This window comes from Gobio gobio, assembly GCF_949357685.1.
Source record: "Gobio gobio genome assembly, chromosome: 6".
NCBI classification, from domain to species: Eukaryota; Metazoa; Chordata; class Actinopteri; order Cypriniformes; family Gobionidae; genus Gobio; species Gobio gobio.
Genome location: NC_137102.1, coordinates 26,928,750 through 26,942,871, shown reverse-complemented (window position 1 = coordinate 26,942,871; position 14,122 = coordinate 26,928,750).

Here is a 14,122-nt window from a genome sequence, read left to right as displayed (position 1 = left end):
CTTCTGTAATGAGAGCCAGGAATGTGAATCAGGACATTTGCAATGGCTACAATGTAGAACGTCTCGGTTACGTATGTAACCCTCGTTCCCTGAAGGAGGGAACGGAGACGTACGTCGGAACTGACAGACGAATTGGGATCTGATCTCAGAGACCAATCTACTTCGAGTGTATTAACAACGAGCCAATGGAGATTGGCATGCGATCCACGCATTCCACGCACCGCCCCGCAGCGCGGGTATAAATAAGGAAGTGGAATGCTTGATCATTGTTTTTTTTCTGCTGAGGAGCCGAACTAGTGACTCGGCCCCCTAGCGGAAGCACAGCACCTGGCGACGGGACGTACGTCTCTGTTCCCTCCTTCAGGGAACGAGGGTTACATACGTAACCGAGACGTTCCCTTTCAGTTGGTCACGTTCGACGTACGTCGGAACTGACTGACGAATTGGGATCCCTACCAAAACGCCAGGGCGCTGGCCCTTCCAGCGTCCTGCTTGAGCGCACTGGACCGTCTTAGATGGTACGGAAGCAGGGGTGGTAAAAGTACTCAAAAGTTATACTCAAGTAAAAGTATATATACCTAAATAAAAAATGACTCCAGTAAAAGTAGAAAGTCCTCCATTCAAAAATCACTTGAGTAAAAGTACAAAAGTATCCGATTTAAAATGTACTCAAGTACCGAAAGTAAAAAGTAAATATTCAAATTGACTGTAAATATCAATAATCAAAGAGAACAGTTGTTTTGGGAGTGATATGCAATGCTTTAATTGAACAAATGATAATGAAGCACCTTAACGCAGTATAGGGGTTGAACAAGCAATAGATGTTCCCTAATTAGCTGCATCAAACAAGATAAGCAACTAAGGAACATTCTATATGATTAATAGATTAAATAATCATTACATTGTTAATAGTTAAATGTGTCATATTGTATTAATTCTCTAATAACATTCTATTAACTAATAGTGTAAATTCATATTAATTACCACAATATTAATTTACACTATTAGTTAATATAACATGTTATTAGAGAATTAATACATGACACATTTAATTAATATCAATTCATATATCACTTAATCTATTAATCATATAGAATGTTCATTAGTTGCTTATGCAGTGATCATTAATAAATGATTTAGTCATACATTAACTCATGATCTGAGCATTAGTTAAGCATGAATTAATGCATATTAGTGTGTTACAGACACCGTTAGCTATCAGTATGCGTTAGCTAACTTGACTAACGTTAACTAGCTGTTTACAAGCCACGTTTGACATTTCAATATGAAATCACTTGGCTAACAATAGTAACAACATTAACCTCAGCTCACCTCAATATGTTTCTTCAGATTTGAGGGTGAATTCTTGAAAGCTGATATTGCATTCACCCGTGGCAGGCAAAGAAGACATTTCAGCCGATATGAATCTCCCTTGACTTCAATGAATTCAAACAAATCCTTGAGATATGGCCATGGATGATCTCTGTCGGGAATCTCTGGATCATTGCTGGCAGCGAGAGCTGCCCCTTCACCTGTGGTTTCTGCGGCCATCTTCGCAATGGTTAACTGACTCGATTGTGAGCGTATGCTGGCAAAGAGCTCGCGGGAGTCGCGGCGCCTCCGCGTTCTTTTTATTCAAACGAAAACCACGTTTTTCATTGGTTTGGGAAGCAAGTGTAATAAATACTTGGAGCGGGCATAGGGAAATGTATCGGAGTAAAAAGTTAACTTTTTCTTTAATATTGTAGTGGAGTAAAAGTCAAAGTAAATGCAAAAAATATATACTCAAGTAAAGTACAGATCCCAGAAAAAAATACTTAAGTAAAGTAACGAAGTATTTTTACTTCGTTACTTACCACCTCTGTACGGAAGTCAGGGCTCCAAGCAGGGAGGTCAGTCACTGCTGTTTCTGCAAGACCCACTCAGTGCTATTGGATAACGCTGGGAAAGCGTGCCGGTCTCGGAAGATGGTACGCTGCGGAGCCACGTCCTTCAGTAGAAGGCTAGGTGGCAGAATACACATAAGGACTAACCTGGCAGGGTAGTGCAACATATGGCAGTCTCTGGGGTGGTTCCAGCCTGGTCCCAGGGGGGAAAGAACACGCCCAGAGACGACAGAGCGGGCTCTGTCAAGGGAAAGACACGGGGCTAGCCGTGTAGGGTAGCTGGTGCCGTGGAAGAATACACATATGGGGTAGCCGTGAGGGGACCGCTACAGATGGAACCCAGCCTACACACACGTTTCACAAGCATACGGGTGCAGGCCTGGCGTCAGACGGCCACAACGTCTGGCACCGCAGGGGTGACGGAGGAGCTCGACAGGGTTAGCCGTTTCCGGGGAACACAACTGGAGAAAATAGACGCACGTATCCGGCCCAGAGGGCGGGAGTGGCGTTGCAAGCCGACACTTAGAACGGGCACTTAGCGCTACTGGCCACTGGGGGCGAGGATGCGGGAAGATACCGGCTCTACACTGAGGCTATAGAATCTAGCGAACGTGTTAGGTGTCGCCCAGCCCGCAGCTCTACATATATCTGTCAGCGAGGCAGCTTGAGCCAGCGGCCAGGAAGAAGCAACACTCCTTGTTGAGTGTGCTCGCAACCCGAACAGGCAAGGCACGTCTTGGGACTGGTAAGCCAAGACGATAGCATCCACTATCCAGTGGGCTAACCTCTGCTTGGAGACAGCCTTTCCCTTCTGCTGGCCTCCGTAACAGACAAAGAGTTGCTCTGAGGTCCGAAAGCTTTGAGTCCGGTCGACGTAAGCGCGGAGAGCGCGGACGGGACATAACAAAGCCTGGGCTGGGTCTGCCTCCTCCGAGGGCAGCGCTTGCAGGTTCACTACCTGGTCCCGGAAGGGAGTGATAGGAACCTTGGGCACGTATCCAGGCCGGGGTCTCAGGACAACGTGAGAGTTCCCTTACGAAAGGAAAATATATTTACCAATATATTACTTGAAATATATTATAATATATTGTTAATATATTGATGGTACATATATACAATATATGTAATATATTGCAGTATATTGCAAAATATACAAATGATTGCCGCTTTCAATATATTGCAATATATTGGAAAATATAAATATTAAATCCCATATATGGGAATATATCGCCTTATGTATTACATGATATTTTCCAATATACTGCAATATATTTTTGTTTCGTAAGGGTTGGCCGGCCCGAATTCTAGGCACGATTCGTTGACCGAAAGTGCATGCAGGTCCCCTACCCTCTTGATGGAGGCCAGTGCCGTCAGAAGCACTGTCTTCATTGACAGGATTTTAAGCTCCACAGACTGCAAAGGCTCAAAGGGAGGGCTCTGAAGTGCTCTGAGCACTAGAGCTAAGTCCCAAGAGGGTAACACTGCATGAAAAGTGGGATTTTCGTCAGTATGTGGCACTGTAGATTGCCGTGAAACTTCAGGTTTACGACTGTGCACAGCAATTTGCAGGCAACACCGAAAACTGCCGTAAATTGTCGGAAATTGACATGGGCCTTGCTTGGCAGTTGTCCCCCCATGACCCCCCCTCCCCTTAATTCTAGGGGAGGATTTATCATGTAAATGAACATGCTGTGAGCTACACAAATGCAAATCAGAGTAGCAGCAGGGGGAGTTTTATCTAGGTTCTGAATTTTTTTGACTAAAACAAGTTTAAAGTTTAAGTTAAAATGTTAACTTAAATTTAAGTTAAATGTACTCGTTTTAGTTCACATTACTAAATTTTTAGGGCAACCAGTTTGCTCCAATTTTTTAAGTAGATTCAACTTGTCCGGGCTCACAGTGTAGATTAATTACTCTGTATGTCATTAGCAATAACCAATGTTATGTAAAAAAAATAAAAAAATACAGGACAGCAGTTCATGTCTTCAACCTTTAGAGAGGTTATGTGATGCAACAAGACAATGAACCAAAGCACACAAATAAATCAAGTAAAGCATACAGTTTACATACCAACATTAATTTTTCCACCCTGCACTGTGAATGATTTTTTAAATGGCTATTAATCATAAATGTGAAAAGTACAAGTTTGTTTGTTTATAGTTAAGTCAGATTGTGTTTTTCTGTAATTGTCATCTAAATTGAGCTCACACCATATTTTATGAATTATCAATGCAGATTTTCAAGAGGTGGTTTCCTGGACAGGGTTTAAATTATGCCAAGAGTAGGCCTTAATCTATTTAATCGTGAGTTAAAAAATTGTTGCCTGGAACAAAGATTAAGCACAGATTACTAACACCTGGACTATGAGTCCTGAACTAAAATAAACTGGATTCATTTACAGTTTTATCTAATTGCTTACACACAATTTCTGAAAATATGGCTCCATTTCTTGTAACTCTACACACAAAACATCAGACATCTCTTGCAAAAGCAACACTTTGTGCAAAAATATTTTAACTATTTCCAAAAATGTTGTTTTTGCATATATCTAACTACACACAATGCACAACTGAGGAATTTACAGTTGAACTGAAATCAGCTGAACTGAATCAACACTGAAGTCACTTGAGCTGAATATTGACACTATATTGGCTTGTTAGAGCCGGTTTACAGCAGAATTTGTTTTGAACTTGTTACTGAAGCTGCTATGAAACAATATATTTTGTTGTATGCATATTCTTTCTTTCTCAAACCTTAGTTTTGATTTCTAAGTGATCAATTTATGTATGTGTTTTCACACATGATCATTGGCTGTATGGGTCCTCAGTAAATTAATGTGGCATTTAAATGGCAAAAGTTATTCTTGTCTCTATAACTTATGGCTTCCTAAAGACACGTTTATGGGTAAATAAAATATTAATAATATAAATAAAATGAATATCAAAACATATTTTAAATATAATGAAGTCATTTTATTATAGCACTCATCAGATGTTCCTGGAAACAAAACAGAGACAGAACAGTATAAACAAACTATACAACAAACTAAACACCAAATTACAAAAACATTATTATGTGAAAGTGAATAAAGTTGTGTGTGTTTTCAGTTATAAATATGTGCTGTGTATATTAGCCTATACTTTTAGAAATTATATATAGCCTAACTTTAAAAAACAAACAATAACCCATATAGATAAATTATAATAATTGTATAATATTAAGCATTTACTTAATATACATTGTAACATTAGGCTACTTTACTCTAGCACAGTAGTCAGTTAAGCAATTAATTAATATCTTATATTAATATGTATGTAGCCTAGGCTACATCTAAAGGTAAGTCTGCTTTAAAAAAAAAAAATATTACACTTCGACATGTACAGAATGTGCGCGTTAAGAAACACGTTCAAATGTGTCTTCTTAACATGTTAAAACTGTGCGTCGACTGTGTGTGTATGCCTGTTACACGACCAGAATGTGCGTGTCTACACATACAAAAGAAACACGTAAAAAATTGCTGCTTTGAAGCGGAAAACAGGGCGTGTTGAAGGTTGAAACGATCATAAGTCACGCGTTTCGTATAAAGAGATTTGGCCCCGGGCGCGTTCCATATTAGAGCCCTAGTCCAATGAGGTGCGAGGTCGAGGTCATATGGCCATGACGCGTAGAAGACGAGCTTTAAACTTTTTTTTAATGTCTTTTGCTGCTTTCCTTTTTCGTGATCAACAATGACAGGACACCGTCTTCAACTCAATCTCTGCATGGACGCAACAAACTTTTTGGACTCATTTTCAGGAGGCTGTCTTCGTCTTCATAACTCTGAGGCAAACTGCAGGCGCTATGAACCACAGCATGGGTAATGTAACGTTACGATTTAAAGAATATGCTTTTATTCAGCTGTATAAGGAAATGGACGCGTTAATAGATCCGAGCTTAAAACTGCACATTTTGTTTACACAGACTATCCTCGCCTCATAACGAAGCCGTGAGCTCTTATCTGCTTGGAGCGATTTCCGCGAGTCTAGATTTAACCGCTGATCATGACGAAATTGTGTGTAAGTAACTTCTAATGTGTTTCTCATTCCTTGTTTAATTTTACCGTGACTGTTTTTATTAATACCAGTCTCATGTAATTGTTTTCCAGCTGCCTGTAAGACGTATTATGAATCGACACGCCGGAGCTTCAGATACAAACAACCTGAACTTACATAGCAGGCGGAAACTGCGAAGTTTAGCTCGGAGTCGATCAAGAAGAAAAAGGGTAAGATTTATTATATTAGATCCGTTTTTTGTCAATGTGAGTATTTTTCAGGTTGCTTATTGTCTTTATGGATTGTATTACAGTTGCTGGAAGCGAGAGTGTGCTGGATGAGGTGGACGTTTGGAAGTCCGCGACCATTGAACTCATGTTTGACGAGGAAGACGGCTTTGTTGGCGGGGTGTCTGGATGGATTGTGCGGCCACCGCCCTCTCGCAGCCTGGAGCACGCCGAACTTTACATTACATTACGAGACATTACTGCTGCACTGTACATAGTTGTGTGTTTAACAATAAAGCTCTTTCTTTGAGTAAACCGCTGTGTTTTATAAATTAAGCCCTTTCTTTGAATGAACAGCTGTATGCTTATAAATGAAGCCCCTTGTTTGAATAAACGGCACGGTCCGTATAATTTTCCCATATATTCCTTGATGGTATGAATACTTCATAGCACAATAACATTAATATGAAACAAATTATTACAACATAAATTATATATTTATTATTATTATTGGGGTTTACATTTATAATGAGCCAGGGGGACCAATAATGATTGGTTTGCAGTGATCTGCCAACCAATCACGAGGGATTTTTCTTTTTTAAATGTAGTGGCTTCAGCCAATAGTGAGTGAGTAAATTCAAGTCTGGCCGTTGACTCTCTGGTTTCGCTGCTATTCATATGCTAATTAGAGTCGTCGTACCTCCGCGCGGTCTCTCAGCGGGGGGCTCTCCACCTACGTCATGGTTCGTTTACGACAATTTGTGGCACAGACGAACGCGACGTTCGCTGCCTCTAAATTGTCGAAAACTGCCGAAAATTAGGGAGATTTCCAGGAGTATACAGGCGTTTACGGGGTCGAAAATCCCACTTTTCATGCAGTGTAACGAGTTTGGACGAGGAGGATTTAGCCTCCTCGCACCTCTGAGGAACCTGACGATTAAGTCGTGCTTTCCTACGGACTTACCTTCAACTGCGTCGTGATACGCCGCTATTGCTGCGACGTACACTTTGAGGGTAGAGGGAGACAGCCTTCGCTCCAGCCCATCTTGCAGGAAAGAAAGCACGACACTAACCGAACACCTTCGGGGGTCTTCCCGGTGGGAAGAACACCATTCAACGAACAGGTTCCACTTCAAAGCGTAGAGGCGCCTCGTAGAGGGGGCTCTAGCAGAAGAGATGGTGTCCACCACTGCCTGTGGTAGACCACCTAGAACCTCCGCGTCCCGTCCAGGGACCAGACATGGAGTTTCCAGAGGTCTGGACGTGGGTGCCATAGAGTGCCCCGTCCCTGAGAAAGAAGGTCCCTCCTCAGGGGGATCGGCCAAGGAGGGGCTGTCGCGAGGAGAGTTAGTTCTGGGAACCAGGTCCGGTTGGGCCAGTAGGGCGCAACTAACAAGACCTGCTCCTCGTCCTCCCTGACCTTGCACAGGGTCTGTGCAAGAAGGCTCACTGGGGGAAACGCATATTTGCGCAGGTCCCGGGGCCAGCTGTGCGCCAGTGCATCCGTGCCGAGGGTGCCCCCGGTCAGGGAATAGTACCACTGGCAATGGGTCGAGTCCGGAGAGGCAAACAGGTCTACCTGTGCGGCTCCGAAGAGGTCCCATAAAAGCTGGACCGCCTGGGGATGGAGTCACCACTCCCCCGGAGGTGTCGACTGGCGAGAGAGCTCGTCGGCTGTCTGGTTCAGCACACCTGGGATGTGAATGGCACGAAGCGACCTCAGATGCTTCTGACTCCAAAGGAGGAGGTGGCGGGCGAGTTGGAACATGCAACGGGAGCGTAGACCACCCTGACGGTTGATGTACGCAACGGCCGCAGTGCTGTCCGTACGGACCAGTACATGCTTGCCACGTAGCGGCCCCTTGAGGCGGCGCAGTGCCAAGTGTACCGCTAACAACTCGAGGCAATTGATATGCCAATGCAATTGAGGTCCCGTCCACAGACCTGAAACTGCATGCCCGTTGTATTTGGCCCCCCAGCCCGTGGAGGAGGCATCCGTGAAGAGCACAGCATGCCTGGACACTTGTTCTAAGGGCACCCCGGCCTTTGTTTGGCGGTAGTAAGGAGTCACTGGGACCCGGTACTGGCCGCTCTGCCACGCCCGCCTCGGGACTCGGCCATGGAGCCAGTGTTGAAGCGGTCTCATATGAAGCAATCCGAGCGGCGTTACCGCGGCTGCAGATGCCATATGCCCCAGGAGCCTCTGAAAAAATGTCAGTGGGACCGCTGTCCTGTTCTTGAATGAATTCAAGCAGTTCAACACCGACCGGACCCGCTCTTCCGTGAGGTGCGCAGTCTGGTTGACCGAATCCAGCTCCATACCGAGATAAGAGATCCTCTGCGAGGGACAGAGTTTGCTCTTCTCTCGGTTGACCCGAAGGCCCAACAGGCTGAGGTCCTTCAGGTTTATCGCTGCGAACCAATCTTGGGGACGGATGCATTCGAAAATGCGTTTCTGCGTTAGCATCCGGAACGGGAGCTTGTGCAGGGCCCGATTCAGGATACGCAGGTCCAAGATTGGCCATAACCCACCCCCTTTCTTGGGTACAATGAAGTAGGGGCTGTAGAACCCCGCCTTCATATCGGCTGGAGGAACCGGCTCGACCGCGTCCTTCGCCAGTAGGACATCGATCTCTGACCGCAAGACCTGGGCATCGCTGCTCCGCACGGAGGTGAAGAGGATGCCCCTGTACTTGGGAGGCCGGCGAGCGAACTGAATCGCGTAGCCGAGTCTGATGGTACGGATGAGCCAGCGAGACGGCCTGGGGAGCTGAAGCCAAGCCCCCAGAGACCGTACAAGCGGGACCAACGGCACCACAGACGTACCCGGGGTGGGGCAGCGAAGTGGAATAGACAGACCCGACTCGGGAGGCCCGGAGGCGGCCCGGAGTGTTGTCTGAATATTCCAGGGTGGGGCAGAGTGTGGATGAGAAGGCCCGGTGGCGTTCTCGGTGCCCACACTGCTGCCCCCTGGCGAGGGGGAGAGGGGAGGAAAGGAGTGGCAAGGCCCGGGGGCGTCGCGCACTGCCAACCTGGCCCTCTTGGGGCCCAGGGAAAATTGAAACTGCTCTTTTATTGAAAATGTGGGTACCGCTGGACTCCGGAGAGCCAGCGGCAGAGATGTTACACCAGTCAGAGCCCCCCGGTCCTCCTCCGGGGGGTGGGAGAAGGATGCGGACATCATCTCCCTCAGAGCAGCTCCCGTCTTCCCTGGGCTGCCCGTCTCAGGGCCGCTTCCCCTTGTGCTTGCCGGCAGGTTTAGCGGGGCCCTGAGCGGGTTGGGCGCCTCCCTTACGTCCGGCACCCTGCTTTCCCGGTGGAGGCTGCTGCTTGGGTTTCGCAGGGGCGGAGGTGGACACAGGGGGATGCCCTCGGCGACGAGCAGTCGGAGGTGCTGCCGACGACGACTGGGTGGAGGCAGCAGCGGGTCGTCGGGGCAGGATGTTTTTGATGGCCTCCGTCTGCTTCTGGGCCACCGAGAACTGCTTGGCGAAGCTCTCGATGGCGTCGCCGAAGAGGCCGGCCTGACAGACAGGGGCGTTGAGAAACCGGACCTTGTCGGAATCACACATGTCTGCCAGGTTCAGCCACAGGTGGCGTTCCTGGACCACTAGTGTGGACATCGCCCGACCCAGGGAGCGTACAGTGACTTTTGTCGCCCGGAGAGCGAGGTCAGTCGCCGCACGCAGTTCCTGCATAACACCCTGGTCGGAACTACCCTCGTGCAATTCCTTTAGCGCTTTGGCCTGGTGGACCTGCAGGAGCGCCATGGCATGCAGAGATGATGCGGCTTCCCCGCAGGCGGTGTAAGCCCTGCCCGTGAGACCGGACGAGAACTTACACGCCCGGGAGGGGAGACGCGGGGCACCCCGCCAGTCCGCAGCGGTCTTGGGACACAGCTGCATCGCCACAGACCGCTCGACTGGGGGGATTCCCACGTAGCCCTTAGCCGCACCACCATCGAGGGTAGTGAGGACGGAGGAGTCAGTCGACCGTGAGCGAGCGTTGTAAGGCGCTACCCACGATTTTGTGATCTCCTGATGCACTTCCGGGAAGAAAGGAACCGGGGCGGGGCGCTGAGAACCAGCCCGGGCCGTCCCGAGAAACCAATCGTCCAACCGCGAGGGTTCGGGACACGGTGGAGGGTTCCACTCGAGCCTGACACTCGCGGCGGCCCGGGAAAGCATAGCCGTAAGCTCTGGGTCGGACTCGGGCAACGCTGTCACACCCGAAGGGGGCAGCGCAGCCGAATCTTCATCCTCAGAGCCCATTAGCAATCGACAGCATGTCCTCAGCCGGAGCCCCAAAAGAAATGCCTGGGACCTCCCGGGGGAGGCCAGCCCGCTCTTCTGGAAGCTCCACCGGCGCAGCGGAGGGGGGAGGGGCCCGAGGAGCCATTTGACCCGTCGGGGAAGCCCTCACAGTAACCCTCAGGTCCCCACCAAGGCCATCAGCCAAAGTAGCAGCCCTCTGCTTTGCAGCTGGAGGACCACTAGATCGGGGGATGCGCAATGGTGCTCCGCCCCTTTCGAGGTAATAGAGTCTGGACCGTAAAACTGCGATGGTCATGTTCCCGCAATGGGAACATGAGTCATTCATGAACGCAGCCTCAGCGTGCTGAACGCCCAAACACGTGAGACAACGAACGTGACCGTCAGCTGGGGACAGATATCGACCGCATCCAGAAACACACGGTTTGAATGACATCTTGAAAAAGACGCAGGGTCAAACCGTGTTGCTCTTTTAGAAAGGAAACTGCTCTTTTATGTGCTGAAGCACTCAGGGAGATGACCGCGGCACCACACAGTACAAAGGTGCAAGCCTGTGTGTGCACTCAGAATGGGAAACGCCCAGCGAACCAACAGCTGATCTCCGTCTGAAGCGGCACTCGCTGACGCGCCGTCACACCCGCACTGGAAGCAGCAGATCCTCTCACGAGACTCGTCTTAGAAACACTCTTCGTAGAAACAGGAAGCATTCACTGTTCGGCTCCGAAGTAGAAAGCAATGATCAAGCATTCCACTTCCTTATTTATACCCGCGCTGCGGGGCGGTGCGTGGAATGCGTGGATCGCATCCCAATCTCCATTGGCTCGTTTTTAATACACTTGAAGTAGATTGGTCTCTGAGATCAGATCCCAATTCGTCGGTCAGTTCCGACGTACGTCGAACGTGACCGACTGAAAGGGAACCATGGCTTCATTGTAAAGTTGTCAACATGGCTGGTGCACTGCGGATGTAAAAAAAAAAAAGAAAAAAACGTTTGTTCTTGAAACAAGAAACTTCTAATGCGTCAACATCTTCTGTAAGCTGAAAATAAGTAAATGGATTCAATTTGAAGAAGCCCATCAGGAGTACCATTAAATTCTCACAAAATAGCTTGATGTGGACAGAAGCTTCCCCCAGGCAAGTCTTATTCTTCTAAAGAGAAAAGGAGTACCTGATTTTCCTCAATTTTTAGTAAATTTTGTGTGTATTATTAAAGCAGGATAAAAATAAAAAATGTTTTGGTTGAAACGTGAATATGCAATCATATTGTGAGGACAATTTGGAGAAAATATGCTCAGCATGACATTGTGAATTGCATCAGCTAAGCTTTACCTTGAGCACCTGCAGTAATCCTTTATCTCACTGCAAATATTACAATTCTTCCATCTTCTTAGATTTTTTGGTTCAACACTGGTTACCATTGCAATACATTAAACTGATATATCTTGTGCTGATATTGTTCTTCTAATTACATTGTATTGTAATTGTATTGTACGTTGCCTTGTACTTGTACTTGTGTAATGACAATAAAGTTGAATCTAATCTAATCTAATCTAATTATTCTTACTTATTCTTAATTTACTTTAGTAAAGAATTAAGTATTTATTAAATAAAATAATCATATTTAATGAAATATTTAGTATACTAATGGACTTCATCTGTAACATTCACTCTTACCATTCCTGGATCTGAGAGTTTTCACAAATCCTAGTAATTTCTTATAATGTCTTGGGATAAATAATCTGATTGACTGTGTAGTGTTTGTTGTTTGTTTGTTTGTTTGTTTGTTTGTTTGTTTTTATTGAAAGAAAAAAGCTATTAAAGCATTCAATTCAGTAAAGACAAAAGTCAAGTCACCTTCATACAGGGCTCTGAACCGGTTCAAGGAACGAAAACGAAAACCGGAAACGAACGAAATTTTAAGAGGAACATAAACGGAAACGAAATCAAAATAAATTTGAATCGTTCTGAACAGAAACGTTAATTTGAAATGACAATTAACCGGTTAATAACGTTATTTTTTCGTTCTCTTTAATATTTTAATTTGGCAGTGACCAATCATGAATAGAGTAGTACATCATGTGACGTTGACGGATCAAGCGTGAGTGAAATGCCCGCGCACCATCATCTATGAATCTACCGGTACGCAAGTCAGTATAGAGCGCGCATTTTCATGCCTCAAGTACATTCTTTCCCCGCTGAGGTCTACAATGAATGTGCAGGTATTGGAGGACATTCTTTTCGAACGTTTAAATAAGCAGTACGGACTTTAAGCTCAAATAGACTGATTTAGGCTAGTTTATGGATTTTGTTTAACCCTCAGAGCCCGACGGCATCGCCCACGACGTCACACGGCACCTCCGATAAATATCTATATTATTTCATGAAACTTTTATCGATTTTCTTACCGTTTTTTGCAGCAGAAAGCTAACGAGCTAGCCATCACGGGGGTGTCTTTGGTGTCTTTGTAGCCTTTACAGAAGGTTTTCTATCCAGCCTGGAACATGTGCATCTTTTTGGAGTTGTTCAGCAATAAATCAAAACGCTTACATCCAAGATATATCCACTTGATGTCCATAATTTATAAATTTTCCGTCATTTTTGCCGCTAGCGCGATGCTAGCTGCCATTTTGGATGAGGGTTTGACCAATGACAGGCTGATCCGTCATCCACGTTGGTGTGCGTCATTACGCATGAACCACAGCTTTGTTATTGTGAAGAGAGAGAGACGCACGGCTAGTGTTGAGGATAGAGAGAGAGAGACGCGCTGCAGTTTTTAGTAGTTTTGTGGAGAAAGTTTGAGGAAAAAGTTTGAGGAGAAAATTTGAGGAGAAGTTCCTGATAGGAACTGTTTTGAGGCTTGGCACCAGTAAATATCCAAAATCCAAAGAGGCCAAAAGCGCCTGGACTTTTTTTGGAAAAATGTAAATAGTTTTGGTTCTGTATAAGTTATCATGTTTATTCCTGAGTTCCAGGACTCCAAAGACTTGAACAAACTGTTTTCCAGAGGAAATATGCTTAGCTTTTATTTATTTGTGTGTGTTTTCAATAAATATTTGAGTGATTCAATTTCCGTTTTTTTTTTTTTAATTTGTCTTTATGGTCCCATAACTTATTTTACATTCAGGTGACATCAATGCAACACAAATATACTGACAGTGCAACTTGTCTTTTAAAAAAAAGAGGTGTGTCAATTGTCTGTGCACAACAGGGTTGATGTTTTACAAGCTTTTTTAGTAAATAACACCAGGCGGAAAATTAATTGTAAAAATACCCTTAGGTCTTAAAGGGTTAAGCCTGTCCAAGCAGGCTACTAGCATCTATCAAACATTTTTCCTATAGTCTTTCAGATTGCCAATACAGGACAGGTCAATGTTTTCTATATAGACGGTTGATACTTCGTATTAAATGGTATGTTATATTGCATTAAATGATCAAGCTTTATTAGCTGACTGAATTTGATTATGTGATGCAAGGACGTGTTGCGCAGTGTTTGCTTTGAAATTAGCAGTTTACGGTGCATTAAAAGAGCAATGGTTATCCAGTTTATTTATTCTTTATTCATGCAATTTTTAAAACAAGTCGAGTTGAAAAAAAGTTATGTACAAAGAATGTTATCACTCTTCTGAAAATAATTAGGCATAAGAGGGCCACTTTAGATTGTCTAACGCTCCATCAAAACAGGTCCGCTGTTTATGCTTTGTAATTAA